This window comes from Cupressus sempervirens, chromosome 8, assembly GCF_028749045.1.
Source record: "Cupressus sempervirens isolate cs-2001-9-10 chromosome 8, ASM2874904v1, whole genome shotgun sequence".
NCBI classification, from domain to species: domain Eukaryota; kingdom Viridiplantae; phylum Streptophyta; class Pinopsida; order Cupressales; family Cupressaceae; genus Cupressus; species Cupressus sempervirens.
In genome coordinates this window covers 448,325,088-448,331,820 of record NC_143125.1, presented here as the reverse complement: position 1 = coordinate 448,331,820, position 6,733 = coordinate 448,325,088, and positions in this window count along the sequence as shown.

Below are 6,733 nucleotides of genomic sequence, written 5' to 3'. Positions count from 1 at the left end.
TTTACATATTGTCTCTTCTCATATCTCTGGCTCTGGCTTTTCGAATATGAGCATAGTGCATAAATAGAGCATAAATTAGAAATTCATGCATTGTGTGTTGGAGTTGATGTTCCAATAGTAGTCAACAATAATTGTTGCACATGCAGCAAACTTTGTTGAGTTGTTGGAAGCACAAGTTTAGTTTAGGATTGAGTCAAAGAGTTTTAGTTTAAATCAAATTCCTATCATAGATGCGTTACGTTAGGTGTCCATAAATTTCAATTAACTGTCAAGTTTGTGTGTGTTGTCAATCATGAAGTAGTTTATTGTCAATTTAATTAGCAATCATTTAGGAATATTGTTGAGTCAAGCTATTGTATAAACTGGCATCTATTATTCAATAAAAAAAGCTGAAAGTTCTTTCATCTCTTTTTTTTACTGTTGTTCTATTTTTCCAATATTGTGGTGGTGTCCACACGTTTCAAGGTACACGTGAATCTGTGTACTGGTGCACATGGTGACTTTTCCACCAAGAGTTTTTAATTGAGCTAGACTTTGACACAAGTACCTAAAAATGCAAATGACTCAAACAAGATCCAACAGTACAACTATGACTCTAAAATTTCACAACTATATTCAAAGAAATCTTATATAGCAAGGAATTTTTCTCATTTAAGAGTATTCAAATATTCAAATTATTGATGAGTTACAAAGACTTTTTTTTTAATGTTTGTTAGTATAATTCATTTTCAGATAGACACCTAGGAGTATGCATACTTATATGAGTTGTCTAGTTGACAACATAGGAGTTTGCATAATCATCTGATTTGCCATGTAGACAACACAGTTGTTCGCACTCTAGTTTAAGCACATGGTGTCTACAACATCTCTATACAAGATACACCTTGTCATGCTTATCCTCTCATTGTTTCATGTACATTCATGCACAATGGAGGATAATCCACTTCTAGTGGACGTGTTCTTAGTTGTTGAGCTTATCTCTTAGCTGACTCCTAGTCATTCTAGATGCCTTTATATATGGGTACTTCTAGTTTGTATGTACATATGATATTCTCATTATTGTTATTCTAATCATCCATTATTGGTTCATATTGTGCTAGTGTTTGAGCCTCTTGATCTTGGTGTTATTATGCCCTAAGGAAAATTCTCACATGGTATTAGAGTTGAGGGAATTTCTCTTCACATAGCCATAGGAGACCATTTTTGCTTCACCTCTCGGAGGACCTTAATTCAGATCCAGAGAATTTGTAGCTATTGGGAGTGTCTAGAGCCAAAGCAGACCTTACCATTTCATTTGGAGCATCGATTCAATGAAATTTGACTATAAATTTGCCTACCCTAGGCCATACTCAAATTTGAGGCAATTTTTTTTGTAAATCGAAACCCGAAGACTCGATTTGTGAAATTTGGTATGATCTTTTAGATATATGAATTTAATTTTCAAATCTACATATTTTTATTTTCATCTCTACAATTTTTGGATTTTTGTTTCAAAATTTTGTTTTTGGCCATCAGGTCTATAGAGAAGGATTTTTATTGCAGGAATCGAGTGGTCAAATCTTAGCACACGCAAAATATTCCATATTCCTTCACATTAAACCCGACATTCATCATCTAACCGATGGCATCTTACCACATAATAGCTGGCATATTCCACTACCAATCAAAATTTCTAACACTTGGTGGTCATTCACAACTAGCGTTCAACAATTCTAGCAGCTCTGAGCCACATTACTCTCTGCAGGCCCCTTTTTTTAATGGCTTTGAGCTATTACATGGGGTGAATTTGGGATTAAAAATCCCACACCCACCACACCTCTATCGGTGCAATGGCACCATGCCTTACCTCAACTCCATTGGTGCCCAATGCCACATCCACTCCAACTTCCATGCAGTGTCCACTATGACCCTCCACGCGATATCCTCTGCTCCTTCAGAAACATCACCACCAAGACTACACCCTGCCATGATAGCAGGCACAGTCAATGCCACGTCTGAGCCTCAAACATGTTAGCAAATATACGTCATCAATTCGTACATTACTGACATCATCAATCATACAATCTGTACTACCATGTTGGCCAAGAGGTTTTTTTCACTGACATCATCATTTCCTAAGCTTAAATTTGAGAACTGTTTGACCATCACCAACAGGCCAAATTGCTACCATGATGGTCTTTTGGACATCAAATTTAACATAGTGTTTTGTTGAGTAGACCCCTCACCATATGTAGTTTTGATTTGATAGTGCAACTTTGGGAGGCCATATCTCAATCATCCAGACTCTAAATTAGGTGCAATTTTTTCTTTTTTTTGGCTAGAATTTCCTAAATTTTTTGGTGGTGCTACTATTTTCTAGTTTTGGTACATGAATTTGTGAGAAAATTTAGTTTTTGGCGATTGTACCTATTTAATCTTGAATTTTACAACTTTAAATGCTCTGTACAGCCTCATTTGGACACATTTTCAAGTTTTTTTTGTTTTTGAAAGTGCATAATTTTTTGTCTACTTTCTAGATCTACAATAAGATAGGCTTGTGTAGACAAGAATGCCACTTTTAGAAATAAGTTCTTTTTTGTTTTGTATTGCTTTGATTAAACTTCAAAATTGTTGTATATCTGAGCTACATTGCTAAGTATCAGATTTTAACTCCAAGAGGAGGTTGTAAATAGAAAAATTAGAAGCCCACTTTTGTCCATTTTGACAAGTGACCTATTGTAAATGCACTACATATAAAGTGCCAAAAGCATTCATTTGGAGGGGGTTCTTTAATTGAGTGAATAGAGGAGATGTGTCTTTTGTTCTTATGTCTCCTTGATATTGTGCTCTTTCTTTTGCATTATGGGTTCTTTTTCTAAGTTAACTCCACATAATTATGCTACTTTGAAAGAAAAGATAAAGGAGCCATTGGTTGAAAAAGGTATACTACATTATGTAACTAGTACAGCAACGAAACTTGATGATGATGATGATGCTGATGAGTCTTGTAAAGAAGACAAAACAAGAAATGGCCCTAGGAACCTTGTTGAAGAATATCTCAGATCCTGTCAAATATCACACCAAGAATCTTGACAATCCAATAGAATTCTAGGTGAAATTTGAAGCAAGTAATGGGATAGTAGATGAATATATGGCCTACACCATTGAGGACAATCTTCTCAAATTGGATCCTAGGAATTTTGACACCATCAAAGATTATCTTACCCAAGTAGACATGTATAGGGAACAACTTAAGGATTGTGGTGAACCCATCAAGGATGGAAAGTTGATCAAACATGTGATGACTCATCTTCCTCCTGAATATGTAGCTTTTGTTTTTAGTTATAATACTCACAAGTTAACAATGGGTATTGCCTTCACTAAGCCTTCATTCGAGTCATTTTCAGGAATGTTGGTCTTAGAACATGAAAAGTTAGTGAGTATGGGCATTCTCCAGTCTTCCAAGACCAAAACCTTGGTAGCTAATGAAGGGAATCCAAGTGGTAAAAATTCCAACAAGAAACAAAAGTAGTGGAAGGCTAAGCCACAAGATGACACATGACAATCTTCCTCTAAACATCAATATTCCTCGCATCAATCTTCCTCCACACAACAATCTTGCTCACTACAAGGCAAGTCTTTTTCCAAAAATAATTAGAAGGGCAACAACTTCAACAAAAGGGAAAAGAAAACTTGTGCCTATTATAATAATAATGGTCATGATGAACATGAGTGTAAGGATAAGCAAATTGATGAGTTGTTAAACATAATGAGGAAACATAAAATTGATGTACCAAATGCCTATAAGGATAAGGGATCTTCAACCACTTAAAAATGTAAGGGACAAGCTTTGCTAGCAAGTACAAACAATTCTGAGGAATGGGTTCTTGATTTAGGAGCTACACATCATATGGGTGCTTCAAGGGAGCATTTTTCCTCTTTGAAACCATCACCTATACCTTACATCTATGTGGGAATCGACACTCAAGTGGAAGTTGAAGGAAAAGGGAATGTTGAGTTGGACAATGGAGTCTTCAAGGATGTTCTTCATGTTCCCAATCTGACCACCAATCTTCTTTCAATCTACCAAATAACTCACTATGGATGTGGCAACAAAGTGGAGTTCCTTCCTAATATAGTTGTGGTGAAAAATCTGAAGGATGATTCTATGGTGGCAACTGGAAAGGCTAATCATGAGACAATACTTTATTCTTTTTCTCATTTTGTGCCTAAGTCCACTTCCCTTTCCTTATTGACCCACTCATATTCACAAATTAAACTATGGCATGAGAGGTTTGGACATCTCAATTACCACTATTTTCAACAACTTAGCAACAAGGATATGGTCAAAGGTCTATCTTAAGTCAAGTATTCAAAGGGTGTATGTTTGGTTGTGAAGCAAGGAAACATCCCAAAGAAAAGTTTGACAAGGGGAAGTCTTGGAGAGCTATTGTTGTTTTTGAATTGGAGTGATGTAACTGGCCCATTTCCAGTACCATCATTTAGAAAGGGTCACTATTATCTCACCTTCATTGATAACTTTTCATGCTACACTTGGGTTTTCTTTCTTGCTCATAAGAGTGAAGTGTTTGATAATTTTATCACCTTCAAAGCTCAAGTCTAGAAGCAATCAGGGAAAGCCATCAAGATTCTACAAACAGATAATGGAATGGAATATGTGAACTCAAGGCTTATAGACTTTTGTACTCATGAGGGTATTGATCTTCAACATTCAATCGCATTCACTCCACAACAAAATGGTGTTGCTAAATGGAAGAATAGAACCCTTAAGGAGATGACCACTTGTATGCTTCAACATAAGCCTCTAGGTCAAAGTTTTTTGGGCACAATCCATATGTTGTACCACTTACATCCAAAACAGAAGTCTCAATAAGGTCTTAGATGGAATTATACCTTTTGAGGCTTGGTGTGGAAGAAAACCAAGAGTAAAACACTTTAAAGTTTTTGGTTGTCTAGCATGGGAAAGGATACCTCCACAAAAATGAAAGGCATTGGAACCTCAAAGAAAACCTTGTATATTTGTTGGATATCCTAACCATATTAAGGCATACAAACTCATGAATCCAGAGACGCATGAAATCTTCTTTGAGAGGAGTGTTCATTTTGAAGAAACTTGTTCAAGTTTGGCTTCTTCAACTCCTCCTTCTTCCTCCTTAATCGAAAGTGATGATAGTGATGATAGTGACTTGGAAGATGATATTTCTTCAACTTTGACTCATAGGACACCACCTTCATAGAGTCCACAAATAGTTGAGGATATTCCTTCTTCTTCCTCCACTAGACCTTGTTGGGCACAACAAATACTTGATTCAACAAGTTCATTGGTGGGGAATCCTTTAGATACTAGGAGGATAAGGTCATAGCACAAATCATTTCCACATGCATATATTGCCATTGCTTCTTATCTATAGTCATTTAAGGAAGCATCGGGGATTCCTGAATGGGACAAGGCCATGGAGGAAGAATACAACTCTTTGATGAAAAACAACACCTGGGACTTAGTTCCTCTTCCTAAGGGAAGAAAGTTGGTTCGGTGTAAGAAGATCGATTAGACCAATTTTGTAGCGGATGGAACTATGGATAAGCATAAGGCTAGACTTGTTGCTAAAGGTTTCTCATAGGTTCTTGGTATTGACTATACTAAGACCTTTGCACTAGTAACCAAGATGAATTTCATTCATTTGACACTAGCTATTGTTGCAGCTCATGGTTGGGTTGTACATCAAATGGATGTGAAGAGTGCATTCTTGAATGGTGATCTTCATGAGGAGATTTATATGGAGCAACCACAGGGGTTCATATAGGATTCTACTTTGGTTTGTAGATTGAAGAAGTTTATCTATGGTCTTAAACAAGCTCCTCGGGCTTGGTATGCCAAGATGGATTCCTTTCTACTATTAGCAGGATTCACCAGGTGTCATTCAAATTTGAATGTCTACATTCTTTAGAGGGATGACTCACACTTGATACTCATGCTTTATGTAGATGACTTGATCATTATAGGAAGTACTTCATCCATCATTGCCAGTGTCAAGAATTCTTTGCAGGACAAATTTGCTATGATAGACTTGGGTTTACTTCATTATTTCCTTGGTATTGAGGTCACACAGTCTTCAATTGGGATCACACTTTCTCAACCCAAGTATGCTCTTGATTTACTTTCTTGATCTCACATCAATGACTGCAAGCCTGCACCTACTCCCTTTCTTTCAGGTGTCAAGCTAAAGGCCAAGTGTTCCACTCCACTTGTTGATGCTACATTGTATAGATAGTTGGTTGGGAGTCTCATCTACTTGACACATACATGCTCTGATATAGCTTTTACAGTTGGCATGGTTTCTTGCTTCATGCAAGAGCTACATGAGCTTCATTGGAAGGCTACCAAATGCATCTTGCACTATGTACAGGGTACACATACACATGGGATAAATTATGCAGTAGGTACTGGACTTTAGTTGGTTGGATATACAGACTTAGACTATGTAGGGGATCTTGATTCTCGCAAGTCTACTTTAGGTTACATCTTTCATCTTGGTTACGGCCCTATTTGTTGGCAGAGTAAGAAGCAAAATATTATTGCTCTTTCTTCAACTGAGGCTGAGTATCGAGGAGCTATCACTACAGCCATAGAAGCTATTTGGTTACAACATATTCTAAAGGATTTTGGATTTTCCATTCCTAAACCCACAATCATTTATTGTGATAATCAGAGTGCTATTGAGATCTCAAAACA